A 16,686-nucleotide genomic window follows, 5' to 3' on the forward strand; every position below is an offset into this window, starting at 1 on the left:
TTTCTTTTCTCATTCCGATGGAAGCAAGCTTCAAGAACTCCCGCGTTCTAGAAACGTGTTAGGAAATGAGCACACAGCAGCATTTAGGCTTTACGAGATTGTAGGGAAATGAAATCCCATGACGCGATTATTTTTTATTTTTTTTTGCACAGCCTTCCAATTCTCTTTTCCGTGCAAGCCGCGACCAGCGCAATACTGGTTCCTATGTCAAGATTCATAAATGCAGCGTTCATATTCCTAAGACTGAGTGGAGAAGAAAAATATGTAAGCGAGGTGTGTGTCAGTTGACGGCACTTAAAAAACAAATGGTATTGATAGCACAATCATTGTCAACAGCGCGTGGCCTAACCGTTTTGACATGAACCGGTAACCGTTATTTTTTTTCCGGTTCAGTTCCGGTTCGGGTTCGGGTTCAGTTCCGGAAAAAATACCAGTTCGGTTCCGGTTCGACACCCTGAAATAAACAATCTTTCAATGTGCACCTGGTGGATGCTGCAGAACCCATTTGGGAGGTAGTCTAGCAACGTTGTGGAATCTGCTATGTAGTCGTGACGTAGCAGATTCCTTCAAAGCAGCGCCGCTCTTTGGCATTTCAACATCTTCCCTCTTAGCTTTCCTCCTCAACTCACAAGTCGCGCATTGTACCAAACGGTCCAAGAAGATGGAAAGGAAGGACTCCCTTCTTTCTCGGACCCTCATTCGTGCAACCGGACACAGCCACTCTCCCCCTAGAAGATTAGCCCGTCACTCAAAACTCGAACAAAAGTTGCTTTCCCCACCCCATTCAGCCCTAAGCTGACAGTGTTGTGGAATTAAGCTACGTGCTCCTTGGGCCAGCCACATGCTAGTCACCCCACGGGTACTTCGAACGACTTGGTTGTAACGCGCTGATGCTATTGACACCACCACAACGCTGACGCCACCAAGGGCAAAGCTCATAACCACGCCTGCCTTGCTACTCCACGAATGAGGGAAATCTCTTCTTTCTGTTTTTGTTTGCGTCGGATATCCCATGACGCATCGCGCTCTCCGTTCGCTTCTTTTCGAGCACTCGCTCGAGTGCACCGTTTGGAACGACAAATATAGCCAGTCGTTCAAAATACAAACGTGCGATTATCATATACGGTTATTTTCCGTCATGCTTAACTCATTTCCGTACGAAATTTGAATATTTCAATTTTTGTTTCCATACCCCTTTAATGCCTCATGATCTTGTCAAGGGGTTTGAAAGGATGTAGTGCTCTGCAAAACTGTTGGGATACAGTTGATTGATACAAAGCTTTCTGTAAACGAAGCTGATATTTAAGAAGCATTTGTGGAGAGATTAAAACAGGACCGGTTCAAATGCAAAAATGTTTTTAAGAATAAGTTGAAACAGTAAGGGTCAAAACGAAAAAATTGAGTTTAAATGAGAAAGATTGTAACACAAAGGGAGTCTCTCGAGAATCTGTTGAAACAAGAAAGCTTGAAATGTGAAGGGCGTTTTGAGATGGCCGGAGTTGAGATGAGAATGGTCAAAATAAGAAGGGTACAATTGAGAAGGAGTTAAACTAAAAGTTCAAATGCTTTTGTTTCGTATCGACATGCACCTGCTGGCGGTGGCTGTCGCTGCATCACAAGGCAGCCGAGTGTGAAGAGAACTTTTTGTGTGCCACTATACAAAAACAACAGAATAAAACTTTTCATTTGCATTGAACCACTGGTCGTCTCCACGCCGTAGTTTAAGTTACATTAGGCTGCAAAACTGATTGATGTTGTATCATGCACTCCTCCACGACCATCACTCAGAATTCAAAAAGGGTCTCTATTAGATTGCAAGTCAATCAATGCCACAGTATTCATTCCCAGTAGTTGGTCACCTGTGTCTTTAAAACCAGATCAGTAGAAGATGAATTATTTAATTTCAAAGTTACTCTGATAATTACTTGCTTTAAGTTACTCTCATTATCCAAGACCCAATCACCATTTACACTAATGAACCACACCTGATGAAGGTTAATGCAAATTAACTGGAATAAAAGTTGGGTTCTTGCCACAGGCACTCACTTGGCTTCTTGACTCTGAAAAGATGGTTGGAACAGCTGTTGCCTTCAGCTTCCTCCAACCGTCAAAACGCCTTGTCTGGTACTGCGAGGGTTCGAAGTGGTCCTGCAGCGGATAACGTTTTGGGCGACGTCAAACATGGGCATGCGGAAGCTCCAGTCGACGTATAGTTAGCTGACGAGGCTCGCGCACTCAAAAATGGTCACACTGGCGAGTTCGATGAGCGAGTCACTTGTCGAAAACATTTGCTCCAAACGCCGATGATTGCCTAGGCCGCTCCGCGACTAGATCGGACCGCAAAAAGTGGTCAGCTAGCGACTGCTCAAATTGCGTCGCTTTTTTTTTTCTTTTTTTTTTTTCGCGATGGTCGTTTTTGCAATGAGTTATCGCGTGACTCGATCGCATCGCCGGTGTGAACGCGCCTTTAGAATTCCACCGTAACGCCCGATAAGTACGACGCCACAGGTGGACCGCTCGTCTTTCTGTGGTGCCGCGAAAGTCCACAGACGCTTCCAATGCACCAGACAATGTATTACAAAACAAATACTTCACGGTCTATGTCGGAGCGATTATTTCGCTGCTCTCGCGTGACAATATTAGCAATACCTTACCTGACAAACGTACGTCCAGGCAGAGGGATTCCATCCTGCGCCGCGTCCTATTCTATCCAGCCACAGCTTCCTCCTCCTGGGTGATTTCGGGAGCTTAAACAGCCGAACTCTCGCAGAACTTCTGTTCGCGCACCCCAGCACACAGCAACCGCCCATTTTTTCAAATGAGCGCGGGAGCGCCGCAAGGCCCGCTCTCAACTTTTTTTTTTTCTTCGTCACCCGGGCTCCAGTCGATCTCGCCGCACTGGCCGCACTACGCAGTTCGCTTTGCCCTGGTTTGAAACGCATGTTCGTTTATTCTACCGTTGAATATGGGCGTGACGACAACCTAACATGCGCCAAGTTTTCAGTCACTGAGAGTCACACCTTTTCACTCTAGCGACGCTAAAACGGCTTAAATTAGTCGTGTCACAAATTTAGAGCACACGACCACAACTAGGGGCAGTTTCGCGGCCTGTGGTTGGCTCTGAGATGCTCGCCTATTCAAACCAACGTATGGCCAAACTCTCCCAATAAACGGCTCTGCGGTAACTTGACGGCACCGGCTGCTCGCTTCGCCGCTGTGTGAACGCTGCCCGGACACGCTTAGGCGTTAAGATGTGCGGCGTATAATTCGGAATGCCAAACAGCCGAACCTGTTTGCCTCTCGCAACGCCGCGCGAATCCCGTGACTTTTCAGCTTAATTTCTTACCTACCTTAGGTAACTTAAATAAAGTTTAACGAGACAAAGAAAACTGGTCTTGTGTTTTGCCGCACGCGCGCGTTAGATGTTGAAACTTGAAAGGATGAAAAATGCGGTTAATTCTAGTCTTTAAGAAGCGGGATTAGATGTTCGAAAACGCATGCCATCTACCGGGCTCCACTGAAATTTCTGTAGATTTGCGCCTGGTTAACATAAACTCGAGTAAACACGTTTTGTTTTATTTTTGGAAATATGTTTCTAATAAAAGAGTAACACCGTAAGTTTGATATTGCTTCAATTAGAGCTCTCAAAGTGGTGGATTTTATCATTTGTTCAGGGTAAGCGTTTGAGAAAAAATTCCAACTGTTTTTTTTTCTCTTTCAGAAAAGTATAGCTTTCCACATTCTTACTAAAAAAAAACGTCAAGGAAAACAGGAACAAGTTTATTCATTCAGAAAGTCGGAGACTCTAAAAGTGACAGGAAATTGCTTGACTAATAGACACCTCTGAACTGAGCCTGCATTTCATCAACAGACCAGTCTTGTAAAAAAAGGAAGGTCACTCCATATTAGAAAATATTCGCAAACGTGCGACATCTTATAAACCATATATTTAGTGTTGCTCACAACTCTTCTACATCTATTTTAGACCCAATATACTGTAATGCGTCGTAGGTACGTAAGTGTACAAACAAGAAGGTATACAAGTATGCGGGCAATTTCCGATTCAAATTGATCTGCAAACCCCCCACACCTCTAAAAGAAGAAGGAAATTGTTTGTGCCTCGGTAACGCTTCCGCTCTGCTAACAGAATGATTGTTTCGTTGTCTCCAAGGTTGTCGTCCTCTTGATTTGTTTGTGCATATTACTGATCACTGTAGGTTGAGCTCATAAAATTTCAGTTGTAAGTCAGCGTTCTGTTTGTGTACTTCTTCCAACTATCTTCCGGCTTTTGCACTGTTTTCCCCCCTCGACTTGGGTACCCTACTTTGAAATCCTTCATTTAATTGTTGCATTATAATTGCGGAATGAATAATATCGGCTTCATAAAGGACAGAGCATAGGCGCGTCTCAAACTGCCTCATATTTCTTCGACGTTGGAGTCGCTCCTTCGGGAGAGCCATTTTCTGACACTCTTCACAGTTATCTGCTAGATATGTGCTATATCTTCGCTAATAAACATGAGCCACATTTAACTATTGTTTCAAATGCTTTATTAGAGGCGGGCTGCGATGCGAGCTAGTTGATGCAAAGAAAGTAACTTCGAAACAGCGCACACACACAAAAACAATAAAAAAAAACAATGACTAACTAGAAGTACAAGACAAGTAAGCACTTGTCTTGTGCACGCCCTTCGAGTTCGTCTTCGTATTTTCTGCGCTGTGCCACTTTTACTATACTACATTAAAACAACCTTAATATATTTTTTTTTAATTTTTGAGGTGCACATTGAAGTACGTTGATCATAGAATCATTCGCCATGACCACAGCAAAAAACAACGCGTCTAACCCTTCCCTCCTTCTGACGAAAACTGAGGTTGAATTTTTAAAATCCGAGATAAGCCTTCCACCCTGACTTGCACTTCGCGTTTCTTATCTTTCCTTCTCTCCCCCTTCTCTCCCCTACTCCTACTGGGTATAGTCGGCTGCTCGCTTTTGAAAGTTTACTCGTCTGTTGCTAGTTGAAAGATGTGGTTGTGTTGTCCCTGTTTTAATTGTTTTATTCTTTCTTCATCCATGACGTTGAGTTATTGTTGGATCCCTGGGCCATCATTTTTATTAATAAGCACAAAGTTCACATGATGCTTGTGGCGCAGCTAATCCGTACAGTAATTGCGCCAGGTCGCACATCAGAACACGCACGTCTGCCGAGATCAACAAACATTTTCAAGACCAAAGCCGCACCCTTTGAAAACCCGCAGTTGAGGGAAGCTTACCTTTCTGTGTTCACATTTCGGACTAGGTGAACCATTTATACACGTTTCATTCTTGCACTCGAGAGCATCAGATGGTGCAGAGTTGTTAGACTAAGAGTTTGTCCTAATTTTGACAGTTCTGAGTATGGTCGAAGACTCGAAGGGTTATTATTGTAACTGTTAAAATAAAAAAAAAACGAAAAAAAAAACACGCGAGGACATGAAGAAATGGAAACAACGAAACAAAAAACAACAGAACTGTCAGCTGTAATTTCCTATAGTAACTTTCCTTTGTGTTCCGGCGGGTTTTCTAATCTAAAATTCTCTCTTTGCTTAGCTTCTAAATTTTCAGTGTAAATACATTATTTATGATTTTACCGTAGTTGTCCTATCCCTTTTTCTCCCCGATGAACGTGAAACTATACAAAATAACGTATAAAATAACTGTAGTGAAACGTGGAAGCATATTTTTTTCTCTTCCTTTCTTAGAAGACTCAAAATTTTTGCAAGCGGTTGTTGTGATTACGGGAAAGTTGACCGCCTCATTTTTTCGTAAGTATATATTTTTAAATTGCTTTCAAGGTAAGTCTTGACTCAAGCATATGCTTATATAAACAAAACAAAAGAAATATAGATAATGTTCAGACTTCAAAATTTTTGTTCATGCGTATCCTATCGTACTTACTGCAATCCGTATTGTCAAAAATTGACGGCTCCAAAATCTGTCAACATGTGATTGAGAACGTGCTTCCAGGGCAAGATCACTTTTTTCGCATTCATTGGTTTGCAAGCAAACATTTTGAGCTCCACATACACTATAATATTTTATGGTAAAAACACGTAAGTTTATATAACGTTTATAGAAACGTGGACTTCATACTTTTCTTCATTATTTCGTTTCTTTTAATTTTTTTTTATCTCCTGCGAAGATGATAAAAACTAAAGGAAAGGAAATATAGTCGCGTTTATTGCTCAATTTAGCTATTTTTTGTGTTCCTATTCACTTTGAAATCTGTTTCCTTAAAAACAATTTATTGTCAAGCATATAGTTTTCTCTTGGGCGCCAAATTCAACTCAATGCTGGTCAAATTAAGTAGTCTACAGATATGTATATCCTGGCCGCAAACAATATGTTCTCAAAACAACTCAAATTACGACAGTTAGGTTTCGGCATTGCGGACAGCTTTAATTAAATTCTCAAAGGCCTTCTGACGAGTCAATAAGAAAGAAAGCTCGGGTCTAAGGACATAATGCACTGCCTGACTTCGCGGAAAGAAATTATACGCATTAAGCTTTGGCATGGTTTCCAACTCTGATATTTTTTGTGTCACACTCTAAACAAAGCCCGTCCGTCTACCTTACCGCACAACACTCGGACAGCCAATCACCGCAACTTACGGAGGCAGCTCAGCGAATTACGATGCCGAAACATATGTTCAGACTAAGAAACGCAGTCTGAGTTGTGACATTGAGCAATGCGAAACGTCACGCTTGCACTGCTTGCTGTCACAACTCAGGCGGCCTTTTTTGGTCTAAACATATATGTTTCCGCATCGTCATTCGCTGAAGTGCCTCCGTAAGTTGCGGTGATTGGCTCTCCGAGTGTTGTGCGCTAAAGGAGACGGACGGGCTCTGTTTAGAGTGCACTACATTTTCTGCCTGTGTTTACCTGCCGCCGGAAAGAGAAGTGTGATTGAAACTTGACAAAAGCTTCGGAAAGTTGTCAAAACTTTAGAGGAAATGTTTATTCGTTTTAACAACAGTGATGTTGTGTTTTTTAAATATTATTTCATTGGGTATTGCGCTTGAATATTCTACACCATTATGTTGCTAAATGTATTAATATATACTTTATATAAATGCATCTCTATATTCGGGAAGAGGCATGCTCGAGTTATTGATTATGATAGCTCTAAGCATAATGGTGTTCGAAGTACTGTTAAGCAAGCATAGTAGAGGAGGTAAATGCATGCCTCGTTTGGTTGGTCTAGAACTACTTCTTTCACAGTTCAGTGCTTCTCGAGCACAGCCGAGGGGAATCTTTGGCAAGGAAGCAAAACACAGATCAATCACAGCAACGTGAGAGATAAGATGTTTATGACAGAAATTTAGAAATGAATTTAAACCCCTTTTTTGCGTAATATCCGGAAAGGGGTCCTAGCGGTATATAAACAAAAAAACAGTGTACGGGAGTTGTTTTTTTTACGTTCGTGTACTCGCGCAGATGCCTACGAACAGTTAGTGACACCCAAACATGCGTGTGTAGTTACATTGTTTTATAAAAGAGGTTTGAGAGAAGGTTGCAAAACGTATGGTTATAACAAAAATGGTTATCCATGCAGGGGTCTAGTCCCATGCAGGAGGCAAAACCGCACTAACCCTATACGGAAACATGCGAATAGTAGCTACGAGAAAGAAAAATCTCAGCATTCGGAAACGTCAAGACACAAGGTCGCATGCTCGCAAAAAAAAAAAAAAAAAAAATACTGACCCGCTGCACACAAAAAGAGATATGCCCAATTGGACGCTATCAGGGCAATATAGGTCTGAGAAACTGTCGTTCTTGATTCGAACAATGGGTGTCCTACTCATTGTGAAACTGCGGTGATGAAAACAGCATCATTATGATGAGAGTCCCCGGAAATCCCAGCATTTACAAATCAGCACTGTACCTTTCTTTTTTTTTTCTTTGTTCTCCTAGGGTTACAAAGAAGCTGTCGCGAAAAAACAAACTGCAGAAGAAAGATATGCACAACCGGGTGGTTCCTGTCCCTCTCGTGACTCGTTTCTGGAGCTGTCTGATACTCCTGCGCAAGCCCGAGCTTTAATCAAACGGCAGCAGGCGCCGACGCTAAACTGACAAAGCCGACAACAAAGTGTTCAGCGTGTGTGCAGAAATCGTTCGCGTAGAAATAATAGTAAAGCAGAAAAAAAAAAGTAAGCGAGGCCGGACGGACATTTTTGAAAACAGTGCGAAATTAGGTACTCCTTGAAGAGAGAGGAAAAGCAAAAAGTTGTTCTTCCATATGGCGTGTAACAATTCCTGAAATAAGAAAATGTACTGATAATTTTATATAAAAATGTGTGCGCGTGTGTTGTGTCTGTGTGTATGTGCCTAATGTGTGCACACACAACTTCGACACGGAAACCGTCCAATTTTGGCGTCTTTTACCCAAGCGTTCTCATTATTTTGAGTCAGGCTTCCGTTTCCAAGGATGATGGCGAGATCCGACTGCCTCTTCCGTCCGTGCTCCTTACGCGAGAAGTGTAGTTGTGAAGCTTGTTTTAACCGAAGCGAGTGAGGAAGAAAGAAATGAATTAATCTAAATTCAGAAAAAAGTTGAAGGATTGCTTTTTCTGCTCTTAGCGCGCCTTCTACGCCGTTAACAAATATAAAATGTATAATAAACGAAGTAGGTATAGCAAGCGCTTGAAAGCACAGAAAAGAAAGAAACATAGATATTTGAGATTACATCTTGAGCATCAGAATATTTAGTGCATTGTGTTGCCTGGTGCGGCGACCATTTTTATTTTCCGGTTTGTTTTAATGATAACCTGTCGTCGTCTCTCTTTCGTTTCGAGAAGGTGCGTAATCCTCTTGATAATTTTATTTTTCAAGGTACGGCGCGGATTTAGATTTTCCTTTCCGAGTTTTTGGCTTAGAGAAATATTATCCCGCTTTAAACGTGATGAAAAGTACGCTTCCTGATTATTTGCGTCAATAACCGCCAGGACGCTCCTTTGAGAGGTAGCAGATTCTTGCCAGGTTCTTCACGTTTTTCCCTTTCTGGATTTGAGATGCCTGTGGTTAGACGTGGACAGGAAAAAATGAAAAAAATGGCAAAGGTGAGTCTTCGTGTTGAGATTCATGCCATGGCAGAGGTCACTCTCCGAACCACAGTTTTTTTTAAACAGAATGTGCTATATGGTGGGCACCTAACAATTTCCGGCCTACCTGTTTTATTTCTAATGGAACGCTCGCTCGTGTTGCCGATTCAAATCTTGGCTTTTATTGTTTACAATTTTTTTTTCTTGTGGAAGAAAGTGTTTGACATGTCTACACCGTCTTAGGTCTATGCTCAACAGCGACGAAACGTGTACCACCGTATCGCGTCCACGCCATAATTAAACTGATCCGACGCTTCTTGTGTCGGGAGAATCGGGAAACCGGCCGTATAATCCCGTGATACACGTCTGAACCCTCGTTGGGCCAAAATTCCGAGTGCGCCATGTCATCAACCCTACACCACTCTCTTTGATCTCGCGCACACCCACCGAGCAAGAATAAATACTACAACAACAGAAAATAGAAATTATAATCTTTTTTAGAAGAGACAAAAAAGACGGCGTCCATTGTAGACATGTTTGTGCACAGTGTATACAGGCACGGTGTATATAGACACGAGGATGCGGGTGGGGCCGGTTTCGCCACGGAAATGTTTCTTTAAGTACCGTAAAATACACATTTTGACAAGCTTTTTCTCAAATTTTATCCCGCGTTGCGTGCTACTTCATCGCGTAGTCGGTCGTGCGCGGCACGTACGCAAGATTTGCCGGACTCAATCGCCGAAATGCGAGGTAGCTCCACACGCCCTCGAAAATTAAAAAAAAAAGACACGATGACCTCGTATTTGATTGGCCGCAATTTCCCTCAAAGTAATCACATTTGGAAGCAATACAACAGTTCCAGCGAGCATGCCATTGTTGGATTACCATTGTTGGAACGAACAAAATCGGTGCCCTTAATCGACATGTAGGCTGGGACATTGTCACTGTCAATTGTGGATCGTCATGTTCCGTTGCACAAATTTAGCCGCAATAGATCTCATTAATTTGTTTTCATTCAAAACTGCCTTAGGTGAACCATAAGCAATGTCACGTTGTTCGAAAATGCCCCAAAAACACCTTTACGGACTTAAATAATTAAAGGGCAACTCCGCTTCATTTTCGATGCTGAAAAAACAACGCAGTTCTCTTTAGTATCACCTAGAAAGACTACACGTCAAGTTTTACGCCGTAATTAAGCCTAAAAGTTTGTTAAACTGGTAAACAAAGTTTGAGATGCCTCAAGTCTCCGAAATCTGCTAATTCTAGCGGCCGATGTGCGGCGCAGAGAACAGCGCAGTCAATACCGCGTGTTGGCGTAGCCAACACTGCGCCGCACGTCATAGTCTGGGACCGCTTTTTTTTTTTTTTGCTTTATTGAGGCGCAGCCTACAGGCGGCGCCAGCAGCGTGCATACCGATGTCCACGTGATCCAAACGCACATGCGCTGATGAGTGTCTGAGCGAGCGCTCCGCGCTCGTCGTCGGGAAGACCGAACCTGCTCCGTCTCGGAGCAACGTTTTGTGCTGCGATGCCTGGCATATTACGAGTGGTTTACTTAACTTCAACTACTAATGGTTCCAAAACATAACTTTAAAACAACTTGCCTTTTTCTGCGTCAAAACACTCTGCGGCCGCGGTAGTGCACACATCGTTGGATAGCAGAGACCGTGGAGCAGACGACACGGCGCGACGACGCTTGCTCCGCCGATCCGTCCGTCCGCGCGGTCGGCGAGGTCGTGCAATGACGTTCGTACCACGTGGGTTGTCCCAGACTATGACGACGCGGGGCCAATGTTGCCAGGCGCGGGCGCAGTTTCGGTTTCGGTTCGTGGTCAGGAGTAAAGAAGGATTACGAGAATTATATTTCCTTTTTTGAGAAACAAACGACGTCGAGCCGTTTATTAGTATACCTTAGTGTATAATCACCAAAAACCCCGAAATTCCTGAAATTGAGCGGAGTTGTCCTTTAACCCGATGACTTTTCTGTTTACACTTTCTGGGATTCGCTTGCCAAAGGCATCTTGTGTGTTTATTGTATTCTATTATCACTGGCTGCTTAATGAATGTAGAGCATGACGAGCTCTAGCATCTTGTTATCGCTCCGCATCAAATGGGATAACAGCATCAGCCGATCAGAACGCCGAAAAGCCAATGACATAGCTATACTTCTGAACATAATAAGAGACACTCTTCGTTTGATCAGCTCTTAGTGTTCCCAAGGACTCTAGACCTCGCTTAGAACGTCCATGCCACTAACATATTTGTCTGTATTCTTAGAATACGGTCATCAAATGCCTGCTGAAGCAATTTTCCGTTTCTGTTGTATGTTCTTTCCATCTTTTTAGACATAATTGAATACTCGCTTTTTTTAAGTGCTTATTTGTAGTCCGTGCCCGCCGCCACAAGAGCGGCGGGCACGGACTGCGCAAGCGCAGCCTGTGCAGATCGAGGCGGATAAGCAGCAAGTTTTCCGGCTGCAGTCAATCGGCATTGGCGGTAGCATTCAGTGAACACCTCTGATCTGACAAAAACGCATGTTACTGGTTGGTGGTACTCATGTTTCACTATCTCCAGCTAAACTATGCCGCTCCTACCGCTACCATCGGCATTGTTATTAGTTTAAGTTTTGTACACGTTCTTTGTAAGAAGTTACCTAACACTTGCTCCGCATGTAAGTTGCCTGTCCTCAAGGAGGGAGAGGAACGTTTGGAATAGCTAGTATACCGAGTGTACACACACCTATCATTTTAGCTGTTGTGCAGGAGTTACTAAAAGTATTTTTCGCTGGAAACAATGAAGCCGCAAAGAAGTGGTGGTGGTGCCCACAATGCAGGAGTGGTGCATCCCACGCGAGCGGCAGCGAGGATAGCCAGACTGAACTAGGCATAAAAATTATTTCTGCATCCATCGACAAGCAGCTGGACTGTCTACCCAGTTTAACCGAAAATTAAACCGCGTAAAAAAGTCGGTATAGCACATGTGAACTACATTCAATGAATTTGAAACAACGAAAAACAAATGAAGCACCAAACGGCCGAGATTGAAGACCCAAGAAAGAAAGTGAAGGTATTGGAGAAGAAAGATGAAACTATCAAAGCGATACAGGATCAGCTGCAGCAGGAGGTGAATGGGCTTTAAGGTGGAAGCGGACGGCTCAATTTTGAAGTCCACTGGATTACAATGACGTAGAGTGAGAACCTGTTTTTTTTTTAAGAAATGAGGTGGCTGACAAGATTGAGTACCCTCATCTAACAAAGTCGGATGTTGTATCTGCTCACGTTGTATCTGTTTTCTTAAGGGGGTATATAGACTCGAAATTTCGATTTTCCTGAATTTTTTTAAATTTTTTTTAAAGAACGATATGTTTATGTTTATTAGTTTCCAAAAGAATTGTTACAGAAACTTTCATTTATAAACATGCAGGATTTATTTGACAGTAAATTATTTTCGGTATGACGTCAGCCCTCCGATTCAGTAGAAGCAAGTTTTTGGATATTTTATTTATGGCTGCTGATACTCGCTTGACATAACCAGAACATCCCAACCCCATTGGAACCGGCATTTACTCTAGACTTAGCCCGTACCCTGAAAGAAAACAATGACTACCCTGGGTAGTCAAAATGGCGTTCTGGAGACTTTGACTGCCCCAAAGAGCGAGTGACTAGCCCTTGGGCAAAAGGACGACCCCAAATCGCTGTGGAATGACCACTTTTTTACAGGTGACGAAGGGGGGGGGGGGGGGTCACTTTCGAATCCGATGTTCACGTGCAGGAAGATCAGGTGTAAATAATATTAGTAACTTAGATAACTACAAACAGACTAGAATTTATGTTCTCCCTTAGCTTTTGTGATCCTTTAAGAACCGCCAAGATCACATCTGTTGTGCAGTTTGTATAAATTGGTGGAATAAAATGTTATCAGCGCGAGCAGCAATACTGGTTCTTCTCGACAGCTGGGCCTGGCTATGCATCATAACACCGAACGAATGTGCGTTTAATTTGCCTTGGGTGCTTGCCGAAATGAGGTAAGGATATGCTTTTTGCCGTATTTTATTGTTAAGATTATTTAAAACAAAATGACTACTTGTATATCTGATCGTATTGAACCACTGAACACCGAGACCGAGGATCGACAGGGTAGACATGCTCATAGATATTTGACTGTGCCGCCCGTGTAGCTTTCCTCAATCTCGGACTGGTTGAATTTCTGAGCTGCACCCGTCGTGGCTGTAATCTCCCGGCTGTACGTACGTAGCGATTGAACTTTCCAATTCAGTAGCGGGTTCCAGTTCAGTGTCAGTGTAGTAATTAGCTGTTACTACATTGTTGCATCGTAACGGGCGCTATTTGTGCTGTTACAAGTGCCAGCTCGAGCCCGAACTCGCGCCTCTTTTTCCGCTCGTGCTCATCAGTTTTGGTGCCTCTGATCAATGATTCATTAAACCTAAACCTAAAGGTCAATCACCTCTGCATCGTCACTCGTCAGTGCACCCCATAGACCTGCCGCTCTACCGGCCCTTCCTGGATGTCCCCCTCTGCCAAGTAGCAGCCTGACGAACCACCGACATCGTCGCCTTTCCACCAGGGAATCACCACATTTTGGTGCACCAGCGACTACTGCGTTTCGGTGCGTCAGCTACCACTACATTTTGGTGCATCGGCCGATACTACGTTTCGGTGCGTCGGCCCATCCCGTTCTTTCGACTGTTTAACTTTTCTCGGGCAGAAAAAAAGCCCCTGCAGTTTTTCACGACGTTTGTGCGCTCGTGCTCGTTCAGTTTGTTTAGGGCAGTATACAGGCTTCTGTGGTTCTTCGCAGTGTTCCAACGGTTATGTTCCTTTAGTTTTTAGAGGGCAGTAAATAAGCCCCTGAGGTTTTTCACAGTGATCCAACGCTTGTGATTGTTCAGTTTACCGGTCTGCCTTGCAAGACGCAGCCTTTCGAACCGCCTGATCTTTTCCCCTTGGCCGGTCGCTCTGCTGTACCCGGTTTCGGGCTATACGAAATTTCATTGCATTGAGTCATGCTGCCCTATACTCCGTTCACCCCTAAGCCGAGACTGCAGTGGGAACTACGTGCCCACCTGACCAATCAGCCACCTCCCTTTCATCACCTGACCCGGTCCTCGGCGAAGGGATATGAGCGGGAGCGTGATCACGTGGCAAAAGAGCGATGTATGACTGGTCCATTGAGGACGTAGCTTCCACCGCAATCTCAGCTTAGAGGTGAATGGAATATAGTCAGCGCACAAGATGGCCGCCAAGCTTTGGCCTCCCGAGAAGTTGGCGTTTACGAGACGGCCGCTGTCTTCATTGGCCTCCTTGCTCGAGATCCTATGGCGAAGGACCAGCGGGTACCAGCACGCGCCACGGAGCTGCATCGACGGCTGCCCGTACGCGGACAAGCTGGCATCTCCTCTTTGCACGACCTGTGCTTTCGGTGAATCGCAGTGCTGTAAAGTTAATTGATTCTCCTTCGGTGTTTTCTTCTAAGAAAACGTTGTCATCATAAACGCCTGTGACAGGCACGTAGCCAGGATTTCGTTTCGGGTTGGGGGAGGGGGCCGGGGAGGGGGGGAGAGGGGGGGGCGCCTATGACAAAATGCTGTATGAGGGGGAGGGGGGAGAGGAGGTCCCAGAAAATTGGAAGATTTCGCGGGAGGCTCGGGCCCCCTCCCCCCCCCCCCCCCCCCCCTGGCTAGGGAGGTGCCTTTGCCCTGTGACCTCAACAGCAGCCGTTCAACCGACATTTTCAACCGCCTGCAACTATCTCGAATATGACTAACTTTCCACGGATATGTAGTATTTTCAATATCATTTCTCATTGACTGCTTGTGTGTATTGGAAGATACGCATAGTGTTCTGATGTTTTTATTATTGTAGTCTCCCTGTAGCTAATGTTAAAAAAGACATTAAGAAAGGGAGAGCAGTAGTTTTTTGTTCTGCTTTATAGGGGTACGGGAGCAAAATTTTAGCGCCTATTTCGTTGTGTAGACGTGGACTACACAACGAAATAGGCGCTAATAAAAAAAAACTGATTTTATTTGATAACGCTAGTTATCAAATAAAAACTGCAATACATTCTAAAACGAGAAACGTTGCTTGGAATCACTTTCGCTCCGCACGATGCCTTTTTACTGACTGGCAAATTGTCTTAAATCAAAAAGGCTAGGCTATTGCACTAATCTGCTCAGCAAGCAGATCATATTTAGTTTCTCGTGGCAAAACGGCTTGGAAGGAAAATCTGCGTCGCAGTGCGTTACTGCGTTTTGTGTTTGTTCAGTGAACTAACTACAAACGCAAGCGCGATCGGTCGCACTTGCATTTGTAGTTCATGTCAAGGTTAGGTGAAACATAGGCTCACGCACCAGAGTATTGTGTCCACTACAGAGTCACCTTTATGTCGCGTTGTTAACGCGAACATTTCTAAACCAGCCAATCAGTATGAACAGAGGGTGACGCAGTTAGACGAACAAGCGATGTCTTATTTTTTTTTTTTTTCAAGTGAGAAGTTGTCATCAATTTATCAGTGTGGTAGAATCTTCTTTTCTTGGTCACTATTAGACAGTAAAACGACAATAAGACTTGATATTTAATTACAGGTGTGCATATACTCGAATATACGAATTCAAATCGTGAAGAAAGTCCCCGGATAATTCGATTCGCGAATCGAATTCCTAGTGTTCGGTTACTCGAATATTCGATATATTCGGTCAAAGACGCGCGGTCGGCGCGGTCGGCGCGGAGCTGTCAAAAAAGCCGTTTCTTCTCTCGATGTTAGACAGACCACGCGAGAAAAACCTCTTGGTCCTAACATTCAACAAAAAAACTAATGCACAGGTTAGAAAAAAGAAAAGTAACGAACACCACAAACTTTATAGCAGGGAGATTTAATCGTGATCGTGGCAGAATTTAACCATGGATCAGAACCGAAACATCCCGTTTGCGCCGCTTCCAGAAAGGAATTTTTGGGAGGCCGGAATTCCGCACCATGCCTAATTCTTTTCACGAGTAAAGCCCTTCGTTTCAAGTTGAAGCGCCGATGTAGAACACACTTGCCACATTCAGAAAAATTGGCGACTGCAAGATCACGAAAAGAAAACCACATTAAGCACGCCGATGAAACCAGCCAAGTTGTCGACGTCGTTCTTTTGGAACCGCAAGCCGCCAATTCTGATTCGGAACGAAACGGGACGGAAAACTAGTGTGCCTAGATTTGAGAGGGTTTGCAACCATTCGATAGCCGAGTTTGAATTACGAACTGCGAGGTGGTGACGAAAAGACGAAAGCGTCGATCGGGCAGGCGTCGTCGCTCTTCCGTTTGCTCGCCATCTTCGCAGGTGACAACACAACACATGCGCACTTACGACCAATCTGCGCAGGAGCCGTCTCCGTGGTTTCAGTTTCACTTGGTCCCTCTTTTAAATCAAGGCTCTCTCAAACAGGATAGGTGGACGGAGGAATGAACGCATAGCGGCAGTTGGACGGTGACTTGCGCCACCTAACCAATCTTATTTTTTCTTACTTCAGATTATATTGTTTAAGCTTGTTTACTCAGATTTAACAGCTACCTGTTTATTTATACAAAATGAAGTCCCGGTTTCCCT

Source organism: Ixodes scapularis, unplaced genomic scaffold (assembly GCF_016920785.2).
Source record: "Ixodes scapularis isolate PalLabHiFi unplaced genomic scaffold, ASM1692078v2 PGA_scaffold2__306_contigs__length_199485367, whole genome shotgun sequence".
Taxonomy (NCBI): Eukaryota; Metazoa; Arthropoda; class Arachnida; order Ixodida; family Ixodidae; genus Ixodes; species Ixodes scapularis.